Source organism: Bos indicus x Bos taurus, chromosome 4, assembly GCF_003369695.1.
Source record: "Bos indicus x Bos taurus breed Angus x Brahman F1 hybrid chromosome 4, Bos_hybrid_MaternalHap_v2.0, whole genome shotgun sequence".
Lineage (NCBI taxonomy): Eukaryota > Metazoa > Chordata > Mammalia > Artiodactyla > Bovidae > Bos > Bos indicus x Bos taurus.
In genome coordinates, this window is record NC_040079.1 from 110,531,482 (window position 1) to 110,546,899 (window position 15,418).

Here is a 15,418-nt window from a genome sequence, read left to right on the forward strand (position 1 = left end):
ATACTATGGAGAAGGCAATGGCACCCCACTCCAGTACTCTTGCCTGGGAAATCCCACGGATGGAGGAGCCTGGTAGGCTGCAGTCCATGGGGTCGCTAAGAGTCGGACAGAGCTGAGCGACTTCACTTGCACTTTTCACCTTCATGCATTGGGGAAGGAAATGGCAACCCACTCCAGTGTTCTTGCCTGGAGAATCCCAGGGACGGGGGAGCCTGGTGGGCTGCCATCTATGGGGTTGCACAGGGTTGGACACGACTGAAGTGACTTAGCAGTCCTATACTATAGATGAGGAATGTAAAAAGGAAATAGAAATGATTTGCTAAAACACAGAGGATTGAAATGAAGTAGGGAATGAAAATTTAGGTCTTTGTCCCCAAATTTTGCTAAAAATAGTCTATTAGTACTCCTGGGAACTAAACTAATGGTCAAGAAATTGTAGTGGAGCATGGTAAGTTTGGGCTTCCCTGGTAGCTCAGCTGGTAAAGATTCTGCCTGCAATGCAGGAGACCCCTGTTCAATTCCTGGGTTGGGAAGATCCCCTGGAGAAGGGCATGGCAGCCCACTCCAGTATTCTTGCCTGGAGAAGCCCATGGACAGAGGAGTCTGGAGGGCTACATTCTATGGCATCGAAAAGAGTTGGACACGACTGAGTGACTAAGCACAGCACAGCACATGGTGAATTCACATATGTGGAACTGTTCTTCCAACTACAATATAATGTTGAAAAATGAATTTTTGTTTTGGCTCTCACTGTGGGATTACAGTATCTACTGGCAGTTGAAGGCAGTTGTTTTTCCTTTTGAATTTAAACTGTGATTATTTATTCCTGATGATTCAGGTAGTAATATGACCTATTTATTACTACTGTCTATTTTTTTCAAATCAGCCTGAATAATATAAAAGTTGATCCAATATATTTATGTATGCTGCTAAGTCACTTCAGTCGTGTCCGACTCTGTGTGACCCAGTAGATGGCAGCCCACCAGGCTCCACCATCCCTGGGATTCTCCAGGCAAGAACACTGGAGTGGGTTGCCATTTCCTTCTCCAATGCATGAAAGTGAAAAGTGAAAGGGAAGTCGCTCAGTCGTGTCCGACTCTTGGCGACCCCATGGACTGCAGCCCACCAGGCTCCTCTGCCCATGGGATTTTCCAGGCAAGAGTACTGGAGTGGGGTTCCATTGCCTTATATCGGTTCAAAATTTTTAAAAATTGCAATTGAAGTTAGAATAGTTAATACTTTTCATAATTAAAGTGAAAAGTGACTTAGCTGTTTAGTTATTTTAGATTTCAGTAGCTATTTTAGAAATATACTCTCTAGTTATTTTTATAACTTAATATGAAGTAACTTTTATATCTTTAAAGGTATTAAAATTCCTTTTGTAGCATTATTATTAAAATTTTGTGAAACATCTCAGTGTTAATGACTTTTATCATCTGTTTGAAATAGGGTTTCTCAACATGTGATTTATAATTCACCTGCATTGGAGTCACCTGGGATATTTATTAAAATTCAGAGCCCAGGGTCTTAACCCAAATCTGCTGAAGGTGACTCTGAAGACTAGTGTTCAGAAATCTGCACTTTACATCTGGTTTCCAGCTGACTGTGCAAGCTGCAGGTTATGCAGCATTGTTTCAGTGTGGGAGGACGGGGCCGAGGTTACTGTGTCCAGGGAGATGAGCAAGGACGTAAAGGGCACGGCACACTGTGACATTTGGCTCTCCTGGAGCTAACAGAGGTTGAAGGTGGGCAGCATCATGAGTTAACTGCATTCTTTTGAGTTACTTTTATAAAATCTTTTAGAGAGTTAATCCCGCTGTCAAGAAAGATAGTGTGTGTTAGTTGCTCAGGGTGTCCAACTCTTTGCGACCCCACGGACTGTATAGCCCACCAGGCTCCTCCATCCATGGGATTACCCAGGCAGGAACATTGGAGTGGGTTGCCATTCCCTTCTCCAGTCAAGAAAGACAGGTGAGGCTAAATGCATATAAGACTGCATTCTTATATAAGATTATGTGGAAGGGTATTTATTCCTCACTATTCTGGAATTACTGAGGAAAACTCAGCAGTGGCCGCCACAGGACTGGAAAAGGTTAGTTTTCATTCCAATCCCAAAGAAAGGCAATGCCAAAGAATGCTCAAACTACCGCACAATTGCACTCATCTCACACACTAGTAATGCTCAAAATTCTCCAAGCCAGGCTTCAGCAATACGTGAACCGTGAACTTCCAGATGTTCAAGCTGGTTTTAGAAAAGGCAGAGGAACCAGAGATCAAATTGCCAACATCTGCTGGATCATCGAAGAAGCAAGAGAGTTCCAGAAAAACATCTATTTCTGCTTTATTGACTATGCCAAAAGCCGTTGACTGTGTGGATCACAAAAAACTGTGGAAAATTCTTAAAGAGATGGGAATACCAGATCACCTGACCTGCCTCTTGAGAAATGTGTATGCAGGTCAGGAAGCAACAGTTAGAACTGGACATGGAACAACAGACTGGTTCCAAATAGGAAAAGGGTATGTCAAGGCTGTATATTGTCACCCTGCTTATTTAACTTATATGCAGAGTACATCATGAGAAACTCTAGGCTGGATGAAGCACAAGCTGGAATCAAGATTGCCGGGAGAAATATCAATAACCTCAGATATGCAGATGACACCACCCTTATGGCAGAAAGTGAAGAGGAACTCAAAAGCCTCTGGATGAAAGTGAAAGTGGAGAGTGAAAAAGTTGGCTTAAAGCTCAACATTCAGAACACGAAGATCATGGCATCTGTTCCCATCACTTCATGGGAAATAGACGGGGAAACAGTGGAAACAGTGTCAGACTTTATTTTTTTGGGCTCCAAAAATCATTGCAGATGGTGACTGCAGCCATGAAATTAAAAGATGTTTACTCCTTGGAAGGAAAGTTGTGACCAACCTAGATAGCATATTAAAAAGCAGAGACATTACTTTGTCAACAAAGGTCCCTCTAGTCAAGGCTATGGTTTTTCCTGTGGTCATGTATGGATGTGAGAGTTGGACTATAAAGAAAGCTGAGCGCCGAAGAATTGATGCTTTTGAACTGTGGTGTTGGAGAAGGCTCTTGAGAGTCCCTTGGACTGCAAGGAGGTCCAACCAATCCATTCTAAAGGAGATCAGTCCTGGGTGTTCTTTGGACAGACTGATGGTAAAGCTGAAACTTCAATACTTTGGCCACCTCATGCAAAGAGTTGATTCAGTGGAAAAGCCTCTGATGCTGGGAGGGATTGAGGGCAGGAGGAGAAGGGGACAACAGAGGATGAGATGGCTGGATGGCATCACCAACTCGATGGACAAGAATTTGGGTGAACTCCGGGAGTTGGTGATGGACAGGGAGGCCCGGTGTGCTGCCGTTCATGGGGTCGCAAAGAGTCGGACACGACTGAGTGACTGACCTGAACTGATTCTGGAATTAACAATTCCAAACTTTTTGTTTATAAATGACAATATACAAACAATCACTATTTTCCTATTATGATTCATATGACAATTAGCATATACAGAAAGAACCTCAATTGCAAATCCATTGGTAACTGTAAATGCCATCAGTGTCCTAATATAATAGAAAACATTCTTGAAGCAGTTAGTTCAAGGCCAGTGCACTCTTACAGAGTCCATTTTGTAGCAGTTTATACTGACTTGAGTATATTTGCAATTCTTAGTTATTTGCTTTCTGTATAAATAAAAATAGAATCATGGTAGTCAGGTTAGTTAAATAACCCAAAATGTGGCTCAACACAAAAAAGATATTTTTCATGCATGTTACAGCCAATGCGGTTTGTCAGAGATAGATTGGAGCTTTGCATCATGCAGGAATCCAAGCCTTTTTTGGTGGGTTGTTCTGATGTCTTTTAAGGTCTTTCAGCCTTCTAACCAAGTGGTGAGAGAGTGTGAAGTTCCCCAGGCTCTTTTTTTGTAATTAAATTAATTTGACTGCACCAGATTTTAGTTGTGGCACTCAGTATCTTTAGTTGAAGGATGTGGGATCTAGTTCCCTGACCAGGGGTTAAACCCAGGCCCCCTGCCTTGGGAGTGCAAGTCTTAGCTACTGGATCATCAGGGAAGTCTCTACCCATGCTCTTAATTATCTCACTGGAGGTGATGCAAAGTCATCTCCTTCCCTACATTCCACTAGTGAGAACTAGTCACACAATCCTACGGAGCTGCAAAAGCTGCAAAGCATCTGAGAACTGTGGTCTGATACTTTATCAAGAAAGAAAAGAATACAGCCAGACTATTCTAGATCATGCATATCAAAGATATATCCTAGGGAGTAGGAGATGCTTAGATAGATAGACTCACATACTATAGATATTAATATTTCCCAACTTATATTTATCTCTTACAGTCACTGAGGGCAGCTGCCTTTGTGTTTGATGGCATTTCAATAAGAAATGTATTTTACATAATGACATGATACCAGCACATATATACCAATGTGAAAATTTCATACTTGTTGTTAAGGATACAATAATTACTTTTACTATATATGGTGCTTTGGCTCCATCCCTTCATTCTTTCTGGAATTATTTCTCCACTGATCTCCAGTAGCATATTGGGCACCTACTGACCTGGGGAGTTTCTCTTTCAGTATCCTATCATTTTGCCTTTTCATACTGTTCATGGGGTTCTCAAGGCAAGAATACTGAAGTGGTTTGCCATTCCCTTCTCCAGTGGGCCACATTCTGTCAGATCTCTCCACCATGACCCGCCCATCTTGGGTTGCCCCACGGGCATGGCTTAGTTTCACTGAGTTAGACAAGGTTATGGTCCTAGTGTGATTAGATTGACTAGTTTTCTGTGAGTATGGTTTCAGTGTGTCTGCCCTCTGATGCCCTCTTGCAACACCTACTGTCTTACTTGGGTTTCTCTTACCTTGGGCGTGGGTATCTCTTCACGGCTGCTCCAGCAAAGCGAAGCCGATGCTCCTTACCTTGGAAGAGGGGTATCTCCTTATCACTGCCCTTCCTGACCTTCAACATGGGATAGCTCCTCTAGGCCCTCCTGTGCCTGCTCAGCCACGGTGTGGGGTTGGTCCTCCCGGCCGCCGCCCCTGGCCTCTGGCTTAAGGGCGTGGGGTATCTCCTCCTGGCTGCTGCCCTTGACTTCGGACATGGGGTAACTCCTCTCGTCGCTGCCCCTGACCTTGGATGCTGGGGATCTCCTCTCGGCTGCCCCCCCTGGCCTCGGGCGTGGGGTTGCTCCTCCTGGCCAACACCCCTGGCCTCAGGCGGGGGGTGTGGGGTTGCTCCTCCCACCCACCGCCCCTGGCCTCGGGCTTAAGGGCGTGGGGTATCTCCTCTCGGCCACCGCCCCTGACCTCGGACGTGGGGTAGCTCCTCTTGGCCATTCCTGCGCCGTCGCAGTCTGGCACTCTCGGCCGCTGCCCCTGACCTCGAACGCGGGGTAACTCCTCTCGTCACTGTCCCTGACCTCGGACGCTGGGGATCTCCTCTCGGCTGCCCCCCCTGGTCTTGGGCGTGGGGGCGTGGGGTAGCTCCTCCCGCCCGCTGCCCCTGGCCTTGGGCTTAAGGGCGTGGGGTATCTCCTCTCGGCCGCCCCCCCCCCACACCCCTCCCCATCCCACCGACCTTGGACGTGGGGTAGCTCCTCTTGGCCATTCCTGCGCCGTCGCAGTTTGGGACTCTTGGCAGCTGCCCCTGACCTCAGACCTGGGGTAATCGTGACTTGTGATAGAAGCAAGGTCCGATGCTGTAAAGAGCAATATTGCATAGGAACCTGGAATGTCAGGTCCATGAATCAAGGCAAATTGGAAGTGGTCAAACAAGAGATGGCAAGAATGAATGTCAACATTCTAGGAATCAGCGAACTAAAATGGACTGAAATGGGTGAATTTAACTCAGATGACCATTATATCTACTACTGCGGGCAGGAATCCCTCAGAAGAAATGGAGTAGCCATCATGGTCAACAAAAGAGTCTGAAATGCAGTACTTGGATGCAGTCTCAAAAATGACAGAATGATCTCTGTTCATTTCCAAGGCAAACCATTCAATATCACGGTAATCCAAGTCTATGCCCCAACCAGTAACGCTGAAGAAGCTGAAGTTGAACGGTTCTATGAAGACCTATAAGACCTTTTAGAACTAACACCCCAAAAAGATGTCCTTTTCATTATAGGGGACTGGAATGCAAAAGTAGGAAGTCAAGAAACACCTGGAGTAACAAGCAAATTTGGCCTTGGAATACAGAATGAAGCAGGGAAAGACTAATAGAGTTTTGCCAAGAAAATGCACTGGTCATAGCAAACACCTTGTTCCAACAACACAAGAGAAGACTCTATACATGGACATCACCAGATGGTCAACACCGAAATCAGATTGATTATATTCTTTGCAGCCAAAGATGGAGAAGCTCTATACAGTCAACAAAAACAAGACCAGGAGCTGACTGTGGCTCAGACCATGAACTTCTTATTGCCAAATTCAGACTTAAATTGAAGAAAGTAGGGAAAACCACTAGACCATTCAGGTATGATCTAAATCAAATCCCTTATGATTATACAGTGGAAGTGAGAAATAGTTTTAAAGGCCTAGATCTGATAGATAGAGTGCCTGATGAGCTATGAAATGAGGTTCATGACATTGTACAGGAGACAGGGATCAAGACCATCCCCATGGAAAAGAAATGCAAAAAAGCAAAATGGCTGCCTGGGGAGGCCTTACAAATAGCTGTGAAGAGATGAGAGGCGAAAAGCAAAGGAGAAAAGGAAAGATATAAACATCTGAATGCAGATTTCCAAAGAATAGCAAGAAGAGATAAGAAAGCCTTCTTCAGTGATCAATGCAAAGAAATAGAGGAAAACAACAGAATGGGAAAGACTAGAGATCTCTTCAAGAAAATCAGAGATACCAAAGGAACACTTCATGCAAAGATGGGCTCGATAAAGGACAGAAATGGTATGGACCTAACAGAACAGAAGATATTAAGAAGAGATGGCAAGAATACACAGAAGAACTGTACAAAAAAGATCTTCACGACCAAGATAATCACGATGGTGTGATCACTGACCTAGAGCCAGACATCCTGGAATGTGAAGTCAAGTGGGCCTTAGAAAGCATCACTATGAACAAAGCTAGTGGAGGTGATGGAATTCCAGTTGAACTATTTCAAATGGTGAAAGATGATGCTGTGAAAGTGCTGCATTCAATATGCCAGCAAATTTGGAAAACTTAGCAGTGGCCACAAGACTGGAAAATCTCAGTTTTCATTCCAATCCCAAAGAAAGGCAATGCCAAAGAATGCTCAAACTACCGCACAATTGCACTCATCTCACACGCTAGTAAAGTAATGCTTAAAATTCTCCAAGCCAGGCTTCAGCAATATGTGAACCGTGAACTTCCTGATGTTCAAGCTGGTTTTAGAAAAGGCAGAGGAACCAGAGATCAAATTGCCAACATCTGCTGGATCATGGAAAAAGCAAGAGAGTTCCAGAAAAACATCTATCTCTGCTTTATTGACTATGCCAAAGCCTTTGACTGTGTGGATCACAATAAACGGTGGAAAATTCTGAAAGAGATGGGGATACCAGACCACCTGATCTGCCTCTTGAGAAATTTGTATGCTGGTCAGGAAGCAACAGTTAGAACTGGACATGGAACAACAGAGTGGTTCCAAATAGGAAAAGGAATTCGTCTAAGGCTGTATATTGTCACCCTGCTTATCTAACTTATATGCAGAGTACATCATGAGAAATGCTGGACTGGAAGAAACACAAACTGGAATCAAGGTTGCCGGGAGAAATATCAATAACCTCAGATATGCAGATGACACCACTCTTATGGCAGAAAGTGAAAAGGGACTAAAAAGCCTCTGGATGAAAGTGAAAGTGGAGAGTGAAAAAGTTGGCTTAAAGCTCAACATTCAGAACACGAAGATCATGGCCTCTGGTCCCATCACTTTATGGGAAATAGATGGGGAAACAGTGGAAACAGTGTCAGACTTTATTTTTCTGGGCTCCAAAATCACTACAGATGGTACTGCAGCTATGAAATTAAAAGATGTTTACTCCTTGGAAGGAAAGTTATGACCAACCTAGATAGCATATTCAAAAGCAGAGACATTACTTTGTCAACAAATGTTCGTCTAGTCAAGGCTATGGTTTTTCCAGTGGTCATGTATGGATGTGAGAGTTGGACTGTGAAGAAGGCTGAGCGCTGAAGAATTGATGCTTTTGAACTGTGGTGTTGGAGAAGACTCTTGAGAGTCCCTTGGACTGCAAGGAGATCCAACCAGTCCATTCTGAAGGAGATCAGCCCTGGGATTTCTTTGGAAGGAATGATGCTGAAGCTGAAACTCCAGTACTTTGGCCACCTCATGCGAAGGGTTGACTCATTGGAAAAGACTCTGATGCTGGGAGGGATTGGGGGCATGAGGGGAAGGGGACGGCAGAGGATGAGATGGCTGGATGGCATCACTGACTCGATGGACATGAGTCTGAGAGAACTCCGGGAGTTGGTGATGGACAGGGAGGCCTGGCATGCTGCGGTTCATGGGGTCGCAAAGAGTCGGACACGACTGAGCGACTCATCTGATCTGATATATGGTGCACTCTGGTATTTTCTGTACTGTTTTCTACTCTGTTCTATTTTGTTTCTGTAGTCTTGCCTGCCTAAACCCAAGGCTCATCTGTAGTCTTGCTGCTGCTGCTGCTGCTGCTGCGTCATTTCAGTTGTGTCCGACTTTGTGTGACCCCGTAGATGGCAGCCCACCAGGCTCCCCTGTCCCTGGGATTCTCCGGGTAAGAACACTGGAGTGGGTTGCCATTTCCTTCTCTAATTCAGGAAAGTGAAAAGTGAAAGTGAAGTCACTCAGTCATGTCTGACTCCTAGCGACCCCATGGACTGCAGCCCACCAGGCTCCTCCATCCATGGGGTTTTCCAGGCAAGAGTACTGGAGTGGGGTGCCGTTGTGTTCTCTGTCTGTAGTCTTAGGAGGCTCCATTCCATCTCAGCAGTCTCTGCTCCTGAGGGGAGACTTCCAAGGGGAGTTTGTGTCTGTGTTTCCTGTTGTTGAGTTGTTCAGTCACTCAGTCATGTCCGACTCTTTGTGACCCCATGGACTGCAGCGTGCCAGGCCTCCCTGTCCCTCACCATCTCTCAGAGTTTGCCCAAGTTCATGACTGTTGAATCAGTGATACCATCCAACCATCTCATCCTCTGTCATCTTCTCTTCCTGCCTTCAGTCTTTCCCAGCATCAGGGTCTTTTCCTGGCATGTAGGTTATTCTTGCTGCGGTCCTTTGGGCACGCAAAGGCTTGGCATCATCACTTGTGTGCTTTCTTCCTCTCCTATAGTGAGAGTTGTCAAATACAGGCATACATTATTCTGTTGCTCTTCACTGTATTGTCCTTGGAAGTTATTTTGTTTTTTAACAAAATGAAGGTTTGTGGTAACCCTACATTGAGCAAGTCTATCAGTGTTGTTTTTCCAATAGCATTTGTTCGCTTCATGTCTCCATGTCTTGTTTTGGTAAGATTTTAGTATTTCAAAGTTTTTCACCATTATTGTATTTGTTATAGTGATCTGTGATCAGTGATCTTTGATGTTCTATTGTAGTTGTTCTTGGGTGCTGTGAACCATGCCCATATTAGGCAATGAACTTAATTGATAAATGTGTGTTTTTACTTCTCCATTGACCAGCTGATTCCTTTTCTGTTTCTCTCTCCCTGATCCTCCCTATTCCCTGAGACACAACAATACTGAAATTAGGCCAATTAATAATATTACAATGGCTTCTAAGTATTCAAGTGAAAGGAGTCACATGTCTCTTCACTTTAAGTCAAAAGCTAGAAATGATTAAGCTTAGTGAGGAAGGCATGTGGAAAACTGAGATAGACTAAAAACTAGGTCTCTTGTGTCAAACAGCCAAGCTGTTAATGTGAAGGAAAGGTTCTTGAAAGCAATTAAATTTGCTATTCCAGTGAACACACAAAGGATGTTGATATGGAGAAAGTTTTAATGTTCTGGATAGCAGATCAAACCAGGCACAACATTCCCTTAAGCCAAAGCCTAATCCAGAGCAAGGCCCTAACTCTCAATTCTATGAAGGCTGAAAGAGGTGAGGAAGCTTCAGAAAAAAAGTTGGAAGTTAGCAAGGGTTGGTTCATAAGGTTTAAGGAAAAAAGCCACCTTCATAACATAAAAATACAAAGTGAAGCAGCAAGAGCTGATGTAGAAGCTGCAGCAAGTTATCCAGAAGATTTAGCTGAGATAATTAATGATGGTGACTGCACTAAACAACAGATATTCGATGTGGATGGAACAGCCTTCTGTTGGGAGAAGATGCATTCTAGCACTTACATAGCTGGAGAGGAGAAGTCAATGTCTGGCACCAGAGCTTCAAAGGATAGGCTGGCTCTCTTGTTTAGGGGATCATGCAGGTAATGACTTGAGGTTGAAGCTCATTTCTCATTCCAAAGATCCTATGGCTGTTCAGGATTATGCTCCATCTACCCTGCCTGTGCTCTCATAAATGCAACAGTGAAGCTTAGTTGACAGTGTATCTGTTTACAACATGATCTACTGAATATTTTAAGCCCACTGTTGAGACAAAATACTTAGGAAATAAGATTCCTTTCAAAATATCACTGCTCATTGATAATGCACCTGGTCTCCCATGAGCCCTGACAGAGATGCACAGGAGATTAATGTTGTTTTCTTGCCTGCTAACACAACATCCATTCTGCAGCCCATGGGTCAAGGAGTAATTTCAACAGAGTCTTTTTACTAGGAAACACATCTTATAAGGTTATAGCTGTCATAGAGAGTGATTCCTCTAATGGATCTGGGCAAAGTAAATCAAAAAGCTTTTGGAAATGACTCACTATTCTAAATGTCATTAAGAAGCTTTGTGATTCAAGGGAAGAGGTAAAATTTCAACATTAACAGTTGTTTGCCAGAAGTTGAATCCAACCCTCATGGATGACTTTGCGGGGGGCGGAGGGGAGGGGGGTTCAAGACGGTGGAGGAAGAAACTGCAGATGTGGTGGAAATAGGAAGAGAACTAGAATTTAAAGTGAAGCCTGAAGATATGACTGAGTTGCTAAAATCTCATAATAAAACTTTAATGGATGAGAAGTTGTTTCTTATGAATGTGTAAAGCAGTTGGCTTCTTGAAATGGAATCTACTGGTGATGATACTGTGAAAGCTGTTGAAATAACAAGAAAAGCTTTGAAATATTATATAAACTTAGTTGATAAAGTGGCAGCAGGGCTGAAGCTGATTGACTCCAATTTTGAAAGAAGTCCTATTGTGGGTAAAGTGCTGTCAAACAGCATCACATGCTACAGAGGACAATCATTCATGAAAGGGAGAACCTTATTTTAAGAAGTTTCCAGAGTCACCCCAACCTTTAGCAACCACCACTCTGATCAGTTAGTAGCCATCAACATCCAGGCAAGACTCCCCCACCAGGAAGAAGATATGACTCACTGAAGTTTCACATGATAATTAGCATTTTTAAGCAATAAATTATTTTAAATTAAGGTGTGTACAGTATTATTTTAGACATGATACTGCTGCTGCTGCTGCTAAGTCGCTCAGTTGTGTCCAACTCTGTGCGACCCCAAAGACGGCAGCCCACCAGGCTCTGCCGTCCCTGGGATTCTCCAGGCAAGAACACTGGAGTGGGTTGCCATTTCCTTCTCCAATGCATGAAAGTGAAAAGTGCAAGGGAAGTCGCTCAGTCGTGTCCGACTCTTTGCAACCCCATGGACTGCAGCCTTACCAGGCTCCTCCATCCATGGGATTTTCCAGGCAAGAGTACTGGAGTGGGGTGCCATTGCCTTCTCCGAGACATGATACTATTATACCCTTAATAGACTACTATATAACTTTCATATACACTGGGAATCTGTGTGACTCACTTTATTGCGGTGGTCTGTAACTGGTACTGTAAAGCATGTTATAAATTTAGTTACAATTTAAGTTTTCTGAGGGTCTTTTATCTATTTTTAAAAATGAGTGTTTTCAGGTTTCATCTTATATATTTACCAAAGGACTTTCTGAACAGAGCCCCTTCCCAAACTAGAGCCTTGGCTAATTCAAGTGCCATCTAGTGGCCAAACTAGTAAAAACTAGTTAAAATGCTAGAGAAATTGACTTTCATCTTACCAGCTTAAAAGGACTAGGTCTAGGACATAAATATTACAAGTTACTGTAAATTTTGCTGGGACTGATCCAAGCTATGCTGAAGTTACTGCGGGATCAATATTTCTGATTTCTCCATCTCTGAAGCAGACAGCTGGGATAGAACTTGAACCACAAAGTCACTGTGCTATGTAGAAGGTATTTTCCTGAGGGCACTTATCAAGGGGTCATAGAGTATTTGATATTCATTTATTTATTTTTCAGTCATTCATTCAGCATCAAATATTATATATACACACACACACAGAGCTAGGTTTAAGGTACTGTGTTAGGGAATAAAAGATGAACCAGACTGGGTGTTATATTTTTTTAAAGGCTTGTTGTTCAATAGGGAAAATATACATCCATGACTTCAATGAAGCTAGTTTTATAAGATTTAGAAAGGTGAATCTGACATGATCCTAAGCTTAAAGAACACATGGACAGCAGAGGATGTAGGAAACTCCCAGCACTGCTCTAGGCTCAGTCTTGGGGGAGATAAGACATGCACTCCAGAACAGAAAGTGGTATCAGATGGCAGCTGAACTAAGTGGGTCTATCTGCAAGTGCTACCAGGAGACAGAAGGCTGCTCTCTCAGCTCATCGCTCCCTGTCTTCCCTACGGAGCTCTTGCACGTTTTGGAACCGGTAAACAATGGTTAGTACAGAAACTAAAAATGAAAGTGGAAGTTGCTCAGTTGTGTCCAACTCTTTGTGACCCTGTGGACTCTCTTCTCCAGGCCACAATACTGGAGTGGGTAGCTGTTCCCTTCTCCAGGGGATCTTCCCAACCCAGTGGTCGAAAACAGGTCTCCCACATTGCAGATGGATTCTATACCAGCTGAGCCACCAGGGAGGTGTTTTTCACATCTATGGTTATCAACTGCAAAATAGCTTTACAAAAATAAATAAATTGGTTGAGCCTATCGCTGTAGTTGGCATTAAGTCAGCTAATTTGTCTTAAAACTTTTATATAGATTTAAGCTAGCTTATGTAATTAATACATCCCAATGAGAATTTTCTAGTGGCTATTCTGTGGTTAATTTTGATGACTGAAAAAAAAGAGACCACAAAAAAAATCACACAAAGAAAAGTTGTATTTGAATTTAGCTTTGGTGTAATCTCTAGTAGTCTCCCAAGTCCCATCTCTTCAGCAGCATTGAATTCTGTAGTGTTTTCCAGCTCCCTCCTCCATCATTTTCCTCCTTCAGGGTCATGAGTGATTAATTTACTGACTAAATCTCAAACTGATATTTAACATTCAGAGACAGATTTCACTTGAATGGTTTAAATTTGAGGAGTTTTTCAGTGCTCAGCTGGATTGTTGTTCTGAGTGCTGAGATGGGAGAGGGAACTTAAAAAGTAATTTATAAAGCAGGTGATATACATGACTTTCGTATTACCTACTTAAAGTCTGCAAGGTGAAAATTGATCTTCAGAAAAATTCCCAAATCACTACTTAGTTAAAATTTCTAACTCAGCACCCCAGATTGTAATGTATTGGTATACATCTACGTGATTTAATTCTGTCTTTAAAAATAGATAATGAGAAAACACTTTTGAGTGATTTGTGCTACAATAAAATTTGGTTTAATATATATTGATAAAATATTAATTAAAATTAATAAAATATTAATATCAATAAAATAATACTTTTGTATTGCTTAGACATGCCAATAACTTTTGACATGGAGGCAACCTTTAGTTAGTTAAGATGCATTTTTGTAGTGAGATGAGTAGTATTAGTTAATGTGAACAGGCCTTATGCAAATCTCATGGGCCTAATATAATTTTTGTGAGTCTTATGATTAGAGAAGAAGAAGCTTTGAGTTACGAGTCATTATTTCTGAGATAACTGCTGAGAAAGAACTATGACGCTGCTAAGTTGCTTCAGTTGTGTCCGACTCTGTGCGACCCCATAGATGGCAGCCCACCAGGCTCCACCGTCCCTGGGATTACTCCAGGTAAGAACACTGGAGTGGGTTGCCATTTCCTTCTCCAACGCATGAAAGTGAAAAGTGAAAGAGAAGTCGCTCAGTCGTGTCCGACTCTTGGCGACCCCATGGACTTCAGCCCACCAGGCTCCTCCGTCCATGGGATTTTCCAGGCAAGAGTACTGGAGTGGGGTGCCATTGCCTTCTCCGAGAAAGAACTGTAGCCACTCCTTTTTGTTTTGGGCAAAGGAGACTGCTCACAGATGCTCCTGCTAGACACAGCATTGGTCACAGCAACTCTACTCTGGCAGTGAATATTATTTTCATGATTCTCTGACTTCTTTTTTGCCAATCAAATATAAACTTGGATATAAGTGTTCTTTGTTAATGATTACAGAGGCAACAACCTGACATAGACTAGCAAGCCAATAAGGTAAGGTTTAGACTTAACTTCCTTTAGTGAAGATGCTCCATTCATTCATTCACTCATTTACTCATTCATTTTTCCAACAAATATTTATTAAGTACCCACTATGAGGTGGTGCCTTTGAACCCAGGTGCTGGAGGCACCACATCGAAAGAATTGATGTCTACAAACTCTAGTGTTAGGGAAGACTCCTGAAAGTCCCTTGGACAGCAAGGAGATCAAACCAGTCAATCTTAAGGGAAATCAACCCTGAGTACTCGTTAGACTGGCTGATGCTGAAGCTGACGCTCCAGTATTTTGGTCATCTGATGTGAGCAACCGACTCTTTGGAAAAGCCCCTGATACTGGGAAAGATTGAGGGCAGGAGAAGGGAGTGACAGAGGATAAGACAGTTGGATGGTATCACTGATGTAATGAATATGAACTTGGGCAAACTCTGGGAGATGAGAGACAGGGAAGCCTGTCGTGCTGCAGCCCATGGGGTTGCAGAGTCAGACATGACTGGGCGACTAAACAACAACAACAGTATGAGATTGTGAAGGACAGGGAAGCCTGGCCATGGGGTTGCAAAGAACTGGACACGACTTAGCGACTGAACAATAACAACGATGTACCAGGTACTGTTTAGGGGCTGGGGTTTCAGCAGTGCACAAGACAGGCCACCATCTTGGCCCATAGGCTCAAACTTACATTCTAGTGAATGGATATAGACAAAGAACGAAACAAATAATTAAAACATAGTATGCAAATGATAATAACTTGTATGGAGAAAAATGAAACATGAATGGGGTAAGGGAGTTCCTGGATGAAGAAAGGGAATTCCACTCTAAATCAGATGGTCAGAGAAGACTTCACTGAGAAGAAAGACGAAGCAAAGGAGTGAG

General features: G+C 43.1%; 1 pseudogene; it reads left to right on the forward strand.

The window, feature by feature from the left end:
* The first annotated feature begins 9,209 nt into the window (after positions 1 to 9,209).
* On the forward strand, positions 9,210 to 11,499 carry LOC113890930 (annotated as a pseudogene).
* The last annotated feature ends 3,919 nt before the right edge of the window (positions 11,500 to 15,418 follow it).